The 10,288-nt window shown below is 35.9% G+C and overlaps 1 long non-coding RNA gene across 2 annotated transcripts; it reads left to right on the forward strand.

Moving 5' to 3' along the window:
- The first annotated feature begins 549 nt into the window (after positions 1 to 549).
- LOC122069364 lies at positions 550 to 9,989 on the forward strand. 2 transcript variants are annotated; one of them, XR_006137440.1, is made up of 3 exons: positions 550 to 814; positions 1,044 to 1,095; positions 9,703 to 9,989. It is a non-coding gene; the product is annotated as an uncharacterized LOC122069364 (long non-coding RNA). The 2 variants fall into 2 exon arrangements; XR_006137441.1 differs by lacking the exon at positions 9,703 to 9,989 and adding an exon at positions 9,159 to 9,636.
- Positions 9,990 to 10,288: the final 299 nt, after the last annotated feature.

Below are 10,288 nucleotides of genomic sequence, written 5' to 3' on the forward strand. Positions count from 1 at the left end.
ACATTAGTACTTGTAGGAACCATATAACCTTTTAATGAACGGTTCGACTTTGGTTTAATTATATGAAAGCGTTTAATAAATGATTCGGTTTCGATTCCTACCCTAACATTGTGAACGGAACCAAATCAAAACATACCATTTAACCAAAACTGCATCTTCAACACCCTTAGATACAGGGCAAGGCTTGAGAGGCTAAAAAAGGGTTTCAACTTTCAATTGGGATTTGGGATAGCTCAATGCTAAATCGATATGCACATCCATTGCGTACAAAATGGTATTTGGGTACCATCATTGGTCTGGCGAGTTGGGTTGAGTTTTTGCCACCCCACTCTTCAGTAGCATGTAATATTCTATAAATCTTATAAATTTTGGTATTTGGGCTTTGTTCAATATGTTGCCTAAAACCCAAGTCCAACCCAGCATTGTGTGGCACTCTGGTTTGATAGCCCAAAGCCCAAGCCCAATAGCTCAAGCTCAAGCCCAATCCTAAGCCCAAGCGCGTTCTTCTTAGTTATTTCCCTGATGTTAATCCCGCGAAACACTTCTACATCTCATCTTCTGCACCGTCAGACCCTTCAGTAGCATCAGAAGCTCTTCTTCGTCACACTTCCTCCCGTCGAAACTTTGGTTTCGGATCACACGGCCTGAGAATAACCGAAGCTGGAGAAACAGATGGTCTTCAAGAAGGTTGCAGTGACTCGGATTTCCTCACTGAGAAGAGTTGAAACGAGAAGAAGCGAGAGGCTTGCCGCGCCGTTCGACGGGGGATGGAGCTGGCCACCTTCTCTACTCCTCATATCAAACGAATTTTAAGGTATCCATTTTGAATTCACTATTTAATTCATGAAAAATGAAATTTTCTACCCGTTTTTGTTCACTTATTAGTGTAATTCCGCTTCTGGATTTTTTCTTTGTAGATAAAAATTTAATTTTACCTGTTCTTGTTCATAATTGGAGAACACAGATATACGTTAATTATTCTGGATTTCTTATATAATTTGATGTTTAGGGTGACTGTTTTTCTGATAAGCTTATGTTTCCAGAGATCAGGGCCCGATGTCCGGGAAGGAAAACGAAGACAGTTCAACTATATAGGTTAGTATGCTAGTTCCTGTGTTTCGTATGCTTTCTTCTCTAGGTTGGGGCTTATGAAAGAACCTCGTCTGTTATTTGAAGTGTAATGAGTGATAATGTGTGATATTTTCCGTAACGGCAATCTGCCGTGGAGGAAATTGTAATTTGTCAATTGCTCAAAATACCTACCGGGAGAGATCTAAGATACTGCTATACTGGATTTTTATTTATTTATTTATTTATTTTTTGGTTTGGGTTTTGAGAGAGAGAGAGATGTTCAAAATCAGTTTACAAAATGTGGATTCTGAAGGTGTGCAAATGAAAGTGCTTTGCTTTTAGCATAAATGGGATGGTAGAAATTGGAATGTATATTGTTGTCTTTTTATGAATTTTTTTCCTTTCTCTTATTTGTAATTTTGAAGCATTGATGTAGAGAAATAAAACAAGGATCCGCGCACAAAAAAATTGAACCAACTAGATTTTTTTTCCCCCGAATAAGTAGAAATAAATAACTAAATTGATCATGGGCCTGTGCATGTCATCTGAGAAGATTATTATTCGTACTTGCGATGTGCTATCTTCATACAAGGAAGGAGAAGGTGTGTGTATATATATATATATATATATATATATTTTCCCGCTTTGAGTGAGAATGCAATAAGAATCAGTTCAGCACCAGCATCGGAATGATGTTTTGACTATTGTTTTTTGTTATGGAATTTTCTTATTGACACCCCTTAAGTTGTCAAATAATTTGTAAACTTACTTTTTTACCTTTTTAGTGTGACACTTTTTTTTTTTTTAAATAAAGGCAAATCTGATCATTTCACATGTGTAATTAAAACATGTGTAAAGACAATGACAACTTTTAATAATGACATAATTATAAGTTGCTTTCAAATTATTTTGAAAAAACTTTTCGTTATCCCTAGCTGAAGGATCTTTCAGGAATAAGACAACGAGCATCCAAAGAAGGTTACAAGTTCTAAATACACCTATAGAGATGTCATTTAGATATTCCTTTGTGTTATTTATTAAATAAGATGAAAGAATTGTTTGAGTTTACATGTACATTGTATTGTTTGGTATGGGTGTCAGAATAATGTAGAATATCTGATTCAGGGTTTCCTGGAAAATGTATTCATGGCCCGAGTGTTATATCAAAATAATCTAGTTGTATTGTTGTAGATAATATATCTAGAGCATCATGTGTTATGCAAAAGAGAAACCATCGGTATCTGATCGCTTCTTCTTGTGTTTGTTCACTAAAGTAATTTGATTCAACCTTCTTCAGTAGTCATGCTTCCGAAGAGCCATTGCAGCTGGTTTTCAGAAATATGATGGTATCTGAATACTTTATTAGGACAATGCAGCGAATAGTGTAAGAAAAACCTCATTCTCAGGTACTTCAGAATGCTTATGCTCCGGCTGAAGTATATAGACCTTATTGAGGTGAGAGAGAAATTAGTGCTGATTGATTCCTAGGTTGCGATGGGCTGCTTTATCTGTGGGGACATATGCCTTGGTGCATTCTTTTACAGGATGAAATCTAGCCACCAGACTTTATGTATTATACTGTTTCTTACTAGCGTGATTATAAAGCAGACAACTAGAGCCGAAGATCCCTTCCAAAATTTTATCACATGTAAAATGAGGTCACAGTTTACTCAGTTAAATTCTATTCCCAAGTGAAAGACTGTTGGATCTTGGTACTTTAGATTGTAACCTCTTCTCCCCTTCATATCGTGAGTGAATTTCATAAATGTAGTGGAAACTAGTTAGTTCCATACATAAAACATTTACTGGACTAAACAATCATCCTGTGAACCATATCGTATGTACCAGGGCATAGCTAATGAAATGATGTCATTTTTTCCACCTAGAAAATGTAGAACCTATACAGCATGTTCGGTGCTAATTGCAATGCTTAAGTAATTGATGTAGATCAAGCTTGCAAAGGGAGGGGCTATGGGGTCCATCGAACAAAGATCAGTCTTGGACCAACCAGCCCAAACCAAGTACATCGAGCAGCCCAGATTTGGTTCAGATTTGGTCCTTTCTTTGATCCCATCCATCCAGCACAGCAGGGGAGATTTTCTCGCAATTGAGCAACAAACATTCTCCCAGATTTTGTCTTCATGTGGTTATTCTAGAAAGCCTACAGCTGTCCCATCAATTTGGAAAGGAGGAAAACTCCAGATCCTCAGTTCTGTCCATCGATTTCAGTAATAGACTAGGATTTGTTGCTATTTTTTCTCCTTTTTTAGGCAGTAAGAAATTTCCTTTTGTCTAGATCTTAGTTTCCTATTGGGTTTCTTTTATTTGTTAGACAAGAAGTTTGTTAGTTTCTTGGTTTGCATGATGAGGAGTTTCTATTTCAGTCCAAGTTTTGTATTTTAGAACTTTTTTGTAATCGGTTGTAAGTCTATTTAAAATTTTAAACAGCCTAATCGATTGTAATGGATAAGTTAGATTTAATAAAGTTTGAGAAGTCATTCTTCCATGGCTGAGAAAGTCACTTGAGTGGGTGAGATGCCCAGGGAACGGTGAAAGGCCTGACCAACCACCATTCTTCTGCCCCTTTCTCAACCCTCCATCTATTCTGTTTTCCCTTTTAATTTTCTGTTATTTCTATGAATGGATGAGAAGCTGTTCAGATTTTGTTAAGGTGGTTACAAGAATTTAATAGCCAGCATAACTGAGGTTGTTACAAGACCTGCGGCAGGCCTGGGAAGAACTTTATGGGCAGGATTTCAATCCAGCATAAGTCCTTGTCTGTTATTCCATTGCTGGCACTGTTTTGGGGGTTCGCTCTTCACATTTGTGAGGCCACTTGACCAAGAGGCTGTGGATATTGAAGGCATATTGAAGTTGCTACTGAAAATCTCCTTTTTAAGTTTCCTAGTTTGAACTAGATCAAGAATCATCATATCTCTCTGATCTCAAGTCCATTCTAATATCCCTTTTAGGTTTTATTCCAGCCCCCTAAAAGGGACATTGATCAGAAAATAGAAGCCTTTGAAGGCCTGGTTCGATCACAGCAGATTTTCTCCCAAGTCCTGGAAAACCCTAATTCTTGTCCTGCTCTAGAAAGCGAATGGTTTCCAAATGACTTGGTGGATTCCAGCCAACTGTTGAGGGATATACTATCAGCTACATTTGATCCACGTTTGAGGCTCAGCTGAGCCTTGGTCAATGAGTTATCAATTTTCTTTTATTTCAGCCTATTTTCTCTAATCTGAGTAATTCTTCTTGGAGATCAGATCTGAGATTTAAATTTGAGTTTAGTATGGAGTTTGCACAATCATTGGGGTTGTTTTGTTAGGTGACCTTGCATAAGTAATGTTCAATGAAAAGATGAAAAAGAAAACATAGAAGTGTTAGTCTTTGACAATCAGGAATTTTGAGATATTTTCTTCTTTCACATGTTGCTATTGTAGAACTGTAACGCCTTGGCCCTGTTAACCTTGGCACAATATTGTCCTCTTTGGCCCATGGGCCTCAAGACTTTAAAACTCATTGTGTCATGTTAAGGAGGCTCGAGGTTATTAATTAGCCCAACAACCTCTCCCTAGGCGATGTGGGATTAAAGTTTGCACACCCTCACCGATCTTCCAAACCCCCTGGTACTTGTCGTATTTTTGATGGGGACACATCACCGATCTCCGAGGCAGGTTTGGTACTTGCCGTATTCTTGGGTGTCACAAGAACTCCATTTTCTTGGAAGCGATTGGAGAGAATTGCAAAATGTAACAAAGACAGGATACTATTCACATTTATCATCGTCCATGACGAAAGTATTTTTGCCATATAGGTGATGGAGCACTGCCTAGGGTTATGGATTTCAGAAGCTGAACTACAAGAAGGTGGTGGGGAATAGGTTATGGTTGGATAGGGTTTATGAAAATAGAAAAGAATAGGGAAAAGAGCAAGGTAAGAATATAATGGGATTTTGTGAACAGTACCTTGAGAATAGTGACTATGGAAAACAAAGTATTAAGGAAAGGGAATACAGAACGACATAAAATAGGATTGAAGAGAGGAATTACAAACCTGATATAATGCAGTTTTCAAAGAGAAAGACCAGATTGAAGAATAAAAGAGAACACATAACAGGGAGAATTGAGGAAGAAAAGAAGGAAATAGATAAGAGTAAGAGAAAAATCTCCTTTCTAATGTAGGAGCAATCCATGATTTAGATCATGTGGGTGGGATTAATTTTGATTAATATTAGTTCAAATATTGTATGTCAGGGTAGGTCTGACATGATAGTCTTTTGATTAAAAAGTTGGGCGGTAATTATGTATGCTTTTATTTTTAAATATTGATCCAAACATAAGGAGGTTGGAGATATTCACATGAGTTCACATATGCCATCAACAATTATGGCTTGAGATATTCACATATATTCAAATTGTGTTCACATTCTACAGTCAACATTGCGGTGGAGGTGTTCACTTCACTGCAAATTTTCTATAGGCTAGATGATGTGATAGGTTAGATTGGAGCTTTTCTTTTGGTTGAATGATGTAAGCTTTCTCCTAAGTCAAAGAACGTTTATTCATTTACTATCTTACTGAGGGGGTTTACATCTAGTAGTCACTATCTTACTAAGGGTGGTTACATCTATTTATAGCTACTCCCAAAAGCCTTTACTATCTTACTAAGGGGGTTTACATCTAGCACTCACTATCTTACTAAGGGTGGTTACATCTATTTAGAGCTACTCCCAAAAGCCTATGGTTGGCTTAGGAAAGTGCTTATATCATCTAATCAATAGGAAAGCTCCAATCTAACCTATCACATCGTCCAGCCAACAGGAAAACTCAAACTCAAAACTAAATCATATAAGAAATAAGAAACCTCTATACTAACCTATTACATCATCTAACCAATAAGAAAACTTTAAACCATAACTCATTACATCATCCAACTTATAGGAAAACTCCAAACTCTACACTAACCTATTACATCATTCAGCCAATAGAAAACCCAAGGACAAGAGAAGGTGAACACATCCAATTGCAATTGTTGGGTGCAAAATATGAACACATGTGAACATATGTGAAACACATCCCAACATCTCTAGTTGCAATTGTTGACTGGATAATGTGAACACTATGTGAACACATGCGAACATCTGCAAACTCCTTACGTCTACAACAATATTTAACAAGAAGAAAAATTACATAATTGCCTCTCAACTTTTTAATTTAAAGGCTATCCTGCCCTAACTTAAACAATCTGAATTAATACTAAATAGAATTAATCACATCCAGACAATCTGAATCGTAGATTGATCCTGCATTATTTTTGTCTCAGCTAATAGTTCATGAGAAACCAATACCACTTATAAAACCAAATTTATTACATTCAACTTGTGTGGACAGAGTGCCAGGTATGTATCTTATAATAACTCTTAAAATCTGACTGTCTAGAAATTGCATAATCCTAATTCAACTAAACCACCACTTATTTAACCAACAGTATGTTGAAAATAGCATAATTAAACTCCTAAAGTGACTAGGAAAAATAAAACTCTATAATCCTAAGCAAACTGCAACCAAACATCCAATTAGACATTAAAATTCCTAATGCTGCTAGGAAAAGACTTAAATCCAAATGATAAATTCATGTGCCACCCTCGACATATTACAACCAAAACATTAAAAACAGAGGCACATAACAATAAGATATCAAAGCAGCTACTGTTCTTGGTGTGTGACTGCATTAGTGGGAATTAGAAGGAAAGGAGAAGAATACTTTTTAAGGATATGGAGCAACAGCTGGCCATATATGTTCAGATTTTGGGTTTATTACCATATGAGTGGGTTCTGATGGTAAATGAATTTGCTGATCTGAATTTAACCGAACGTTGTAAAACAACTAGTATAATATAAGACATAACATTCCTTTGATTCTATATAAATTTTGATCCGCGTTGGGTCATAGTTAGTAAATCTGGGGTTGGGAGTACATGCCTCGCTTTTCATGAAGACAAATTCGTCTGATTTTATGAAAAATGGGTTTATCATGAAAATCAGTAAGAAATTCGGAAAGCTTGAGAAAATTGTTTATTTTCTCATATTCAATATCATTGTCAAAATTCGTTTGGGTAATGATTTTGAAGAACAATTCTTGAAAACGTTTGTGGTTTTCAAAATATTGAGCAAGGGTTGTGGAAAGAGTATGCAAATCTTGTCTGAAAGCTTTTTTTCTTATTGCCATAGTGTGATTTCCATACTTGATTAATCATGTAATAGACATCGTTGGGGAGTCCTTGATGTCTATGAAATTCAGTGATTTTGAATTCAGAGACTTCTGTAGGCTCCTTTTGTAAGAGATTTCGAAGTCAGATATCATTTTGCATCTGAGTCACTTGTAGGTAAGTGAGAGGGGTCTCATATGGGTTTTGTGCCCACTGAATTTGAGAATATGGGGTTTGAGATAATGGAGTTTGTGTCCATTGAATCTAAGATAGTGGAGTCTATTGAGATATTCCTGGTGTAGGAGAGTACTGAAATGATTCGCTTGGGGTAAGCGAAGCTTGTGGTAGATCAATCTTATTAGCAGGTCATGTATATGATGCTGAAGATTTTTTCCCCAAAGGCTTTTGTGCCGTTGGTTTGCTAGAAGATTCCTTTGCAGTTGGTCTGCTTGAGGATCCTTTGATGGTTATCCATCTATCATTGCTTTGTTGTTTATCCATTGTCTACTGAGATAATTTGTAAGAAAATTTCTTGAACTGTTAATATATTCTACTTCAAATTTATATTGACTAATTTCATTATACCAATTAATTCTTCTAGCATTTTCTTTGCGTTTTTTGGATTTCAAAAAGTTGCGAATTGCCTAATTATTTGTCCGTATTAAAATCTGTTTTTCTAGTATAAGAAAAATTTTGAATTTTTCTAATCCAAAAAGAAGGGCTAAAAGTTCTTTTTCAAATATAATATAATGTATTTGTGTATATGTGAACTTTCCTGAATTGTATCCATAAACTTGTTTGTCTGTTGGATTTTTCAGGGGACGGGCTTTTAATACTGTTCCCCAATCCTCATTAGAAGCATCAGTTTCTAAGATGAGAAAATCTTAATAGGAAAACTTTACAATAAGAAAACTTTACACATCTAATTTGCCTTTGTCATTGAATGTAGGTACTTTGTTAGGACCTCATCCTTATGTTGAACTATCAAAGTTCATCCAACCGATGTTTAGCTGGAAGTGGATTCATGTGATAGAGAACCTCAAACCCATTTCACTAGTTAAAATTTGCCCCTACACCAAGGAAGGGAACTGGGGAAGTGAGTTAAAAGTTAGTGGAACGCCACACTAGAGTTACAAAATGGCACTAGTTTCTATTATTATTTTAAGCCTTCCCTTGCTCATTTGGATTGAAATTTGACCTCAGTGTTGTGTCCTTTATCACATGGACCCTACTCACATATATTCAATGTCTGTCACATGGGTTAACCTTAGTTCACCCACCAAGCAAACAATATGGCAAAATATCAGCGAAGTGTTTGTATAATTGAAAAAAAAAGGTTTTCCATTGTAGACAAATAAGTTGCAATTAAGACATGACTTTACTAGTGTCATATGATGCCCACAGAGTTACATGTTATCTATGTCTCAATCTTGCCCTCAAATATCACCTTGTCCACCTTCCAAATTCATATATCATCATTGTCGTCAGCACTTATATGATTGCTGTAATCATAGTCACCATCACCATTATTGTTATCGTCACCTTTTTGGTCATCACCACTATTATCATTTTCATAATTTCAATTTCAATAATCTTCATGTCCACCACCATCACCGTGTCTGCATCTGGATGGCCAGACATATCCTAACCCAATGTTTCCATCTGGTGATCTGTAGAATCCTATCTGTTGATCCTTGTTTGAGTCACTTGCTTGAGATTTTTTTTATTTTTTATTTTTTTATTTTTTATTATTTTTATTATTTTTTTATTTTTTAATAAATGACACTGCTTCCCCTTTCTTTCTTATTGTTGTCTATCCTCCTGACTCCCAACTTTGTAGATATAATTTAATCTCAAACTGAATTTTTTGATGAAGTGGCAGCTGCAGCAGCACCTGTCAAAGTACAGGAAAATGTCCAGGACTATATTAGTGTGATCTGGAAAATTGGGAAGGAATTGCAACTTTTGATCCAACTGTTTGAATCGATGTGAAATTTCAATTGAAAGTTCAGTACTTTGAATATATATGGTCAGTTTGGTATAGATCAGCCTACAAACATGTTTCCCAAAGCTTATATTGGAAAGGGATGTGACTGGAGATCAAACAATATGTGGCTGATGCAATTTATGTTAAAAACTCAAACAGGATTTAGTTCATCTTGATTGCTTTCACCCTTTCCAACTCCTAGTTGTATCTGCCAGATTTCTTTTTGGACTTCATTGATGGATTTCCAGTTTCTAGGAAAGTGTTGTTGTCATTGTAAGGGAGATGTCAAGTATGCTTATTTTTCCTCTGATGCCCCTACTCAACACTATCCAAGGTTTCTTTTATTTATGGATAATATTATAGGCTTCATGGAGTGCCCTATCAGTTGTCTGTTAGCTTGAATATATATTTTTTTCCCAATGGTGCATTTTAGGAAAAAATTTGGTGACTACAAAGTGGTGGCGATGGTGGTGCTGGTGCAGTGGTGGTGATGGTGTTGGTGGTGGTCGTGGTGATGGAGGTGATGGAGTTGGCGGTGGGGTGATGGTTGTTGAAGTTGCATTGGAGATGTTTTAATTTTAACATTAAATTAGTTATTTGTCCATCAAATTAACCATGTGCTCATTAAAAGCAACCCCATCTTTTTCCCTCTTATTTCTTGAATAGAGAAATTCCCAAAAGATTTTATTTTTATTAAATTTTATCAATAACCTTTTGGTTCCTGCTCATTCTCAGGAGCAAAAAAATTAACCAGTGTTAGCAAACATATTTTATTCTAAAAAGGTGAGAAATAGAAAAACAAAATGGTTATCATGCAAACCCCTAAGAGTTCAAAGTCTCGAATAGTCAAATATATATAAATTTATAAGTACACAAATAAATTTTCGAAATTTACAAATAATTGAATATATCCTAAGCATAGAATAAGGGTTGGGTATTGTTGCTTTAACTATTGAGATGCACTTCCAGTGGTTGAAGGATATAAGCCCTATAAAATGGATATTGTGGTTGTTTTGGGG

This window comes from Macadamia integrifolia, unplaced genomic scaffold (genome assembly GCF_013358625.1).
Source record: "Macadamia integrifolia cultivar HAES 741 unplaced genomic scaffold, SCU_Mint_v3 scaffold595, whole genome shotgun sequence".
Classification (NCBI taxonomy): domain Eukaryota; kingdom Viridiplantae; phylum Streptophyta; class Magnoliopsida; order Proteales; family Proteaceae; genus Macadamia; species Macadamia integrifolia.